Raw genomic sequence first — 2,710 nt, 5'->3', positions numbered from 1 at the left:
TGGCCCTTGCATACTCAAATTTAACTCATTTATATATCTGAAATTTGGTAGATATCTTGAGTCGCCACTACATAAAGGTTAAGAACCGCTGGTATAGACAGTAGTCAAAATGAAAAATTATTAAACTAAAGATTTTTATTTATTTGAAATATTAATGGTTATCGCTGTTTGCTTATCAAAATCAGTTACCAAATTAAAAACATGAGTTTGCAAAAGTAACCATGTTTCTTAACATTTTTTTGGATACGAGCAATGAAATGCAAAATATGCCTTAAAACAAATACTAAGAGCACGTAAAGGACATTGTATTTTCCATAACTGATCATTTACTCTAATGTAGCTTGTATCAATGGAAGATGTATCATTCCCTACTAATATAATAAATGGCTGTATTGTAGACCCATATTCAGCATATTTCAAACGTCTTCTAAATTAGATGAATTCTGAAATAATAAAATAATTTTTAAACCAGATTAATGAGAATAAAAACCAAACAGCTACTAAGTCTTCCAATGTTTTTATTACTTACAGTAATATGGGCAACAAATTCTGCAGCAGACTCTTCAAGAGATGGTTTCCACGATTTATTTTTGTTGTTACCTTTAATTTGAGTCTTGGTCGGGATCAAATATGGTAATAGTAATAATTTCAGGATATTACAAGTCCAATAATCTTTAAAGAATATTATGTTATAAAAGAACTTCCGAATATTATTCAAAAATGAAATTTAAATTAATAAAATATTCATCAATAGAGCAGTATCAAATTGAGATAGTAAGTTATTGCCTTGTTTAACTTTGACTGAACTTCTGCGAATATTAAAAATAGCTTTTGTAAACTTGGTCCAATTGTTTATAAAATTACTATTATCATGAGACTTATTATTTGGGTTCTTTAATCCAAAAACTATTTCCACCTAAAAAATTTAATGAATGAATTAGTTGAGTATAAACCTTAATAACATAATATGATTAAAATAAATATTAAATTAAACAAACCAATTCATAACCTCTTGGACTTTGAAGTATTGGCCAAGATTCAAAAACATCTGACAAATTGCAATTTATTGATTTGGTAATTTCATTGTTTCTTAATTCAAATGTGACATCCCAGTTTTTCAAAATGGCATCAAACGAAGCGATCAACCCATCAGTTTCAAGCCATTTTTTAGCCAAATTAACTTCAGTGGACAAAGCTATGTTCGCGTTTACGTGAAGATGTGTCTCCGCCTCACTCCGTCGTTTTTTATATCAAATTTTGGTAAATGTGCTTCGTTTTTTGCGCGTCCGGGACCAAAATATCCGTCTCGCCACGCCGAACCCGTTACACCCATCCGCACGAGTTCCGGTTAAATTCCGGTCGAGAAATAACAACATTGGTGCCTGCCATAATTGGAACGTGTCTTATCTCGCGCCACCGGATATTACTTCACGATAAATAGTTCGTATACGAACCGGTGTTCGCTGTCAAGTCGTGATAAAAATCCCTCTTGGACAATGCTACATATTGGTGAGTAACCTTTGAACAGTATTACTTTAGTTAAGGCGTTGCAGATAACGAGTGCCGCCGTTTCAAGGCCATTCTAAGTCGCCAACTAATCTCACCTTGCGTAATTGGGCGCCATCGTGGTTGCCTACACATTACCCAAACAGGGAACACAACTGTTTATTCAGTTGCCGCCACACGCACATTAAGGGACAAGCCCCGTCTAAAATGGCCTCTCAAAACGAAACCCTATCTCAACCATCACTAGTAGCTCCGCACAACCTAATCCCATCAAAACCGAAATTTAAATGTCCCGGGTGCGGCAAGGATTTTGTCTCTTTAAATGGACACTTGGCAAAAAGCTTCCGGGCTTTGCGCAGCAATCAGAGCCCAAAGACTAATCGATACAACGCTAGCGACATCTGGTTCAAGTAGCAGCAATCCATTAAACGCCAGCTTGGCACCCATCCGCATTATCCAAGACATTAATCCACAACCAGTCCTGGTGGTAGCCGACTTATCTCAAAATTTGATTCAGGAAGCAGACTCCTTCGCCAATCAATTCGAATCTTACATAGTACTCAATCCGAACGAAAGCTCTATTAACGATTAAAAATAAATTTAAAAAACTCAGATTTTGAAGTTAGAAAAAATATTCCAAAAAAATCTTCATTGTGGCATCACAGTCAGTACGCGTATACTAATTACTTCACACACTTCAGAAACATCCTGTATACATCTCATCAAAACAAACAGTGCACACTTTTTCTTTGTAATCAGATGACTCAAATCTTTTTTGTATATAACTGAAAAATAATTTACTAAAACCTGGTAAGAATTTTGATTGACCAATCCAACGACGAATAGTTGATGGCCCGGGTAAATTGACTTTTTGTATACGTAAAAATTTATATCCTGTTGGTGATTTATAATATATATTTAAAGACAAAGAAATTCATGATATTTTTCTAAAAAAGTCGTAGTGAATTCTTTTGACCAGTAACGTGAATCGCTCATATTTAAAATGTTATAATTTTTTAAATAAAAAAGTAATTATTTATAATAATATTATAAACAATTTTCAGTGGAAATATTTAAATATGATAAATAAACAAAACTTGTTGTACGGTACATATCATATGTATTTTCCTGAATTCGTTTTATCCAAAGATCAAGTTTCTTTAGAAAAGCTTCAATTTTATTATAACATGTAAAAATATTAGTT

The 2,710-nt window shown here is 33.2% G+C and overlaps 1 pseudogene; it reads right to left on the bottom strand.

The window, feature by feature from the left end:
• Positions 1 to 135: 135 nt before the first annotated feature.
• Positions 136 to 1,624, bottom strand: LOC111032128 (annotated as a pseudogene).
• Between the last annotated feature and the right edge of the window lie 1,086 nt (positions 1,625 to 2,710).

Source organism: Myzus persicae, unplaced genomic scaffold, assembly GCF_001856785.1.
Source record: "Myzus persicae strain clone G006 unplaced genomic scaffold, MPER_G0061.0, whole genome shotgun sequence".
Lineage (NCBI taxonomy): Eukaryota > Metazoa > Arthropoda > Insecta > Hemiptera > Aphididae > Myzus > Myzus persicae.
Note: the sequence above shows the minus strand (reverse complement) of the source record. Positions and strands in the feature narration are given on the sequence as shown.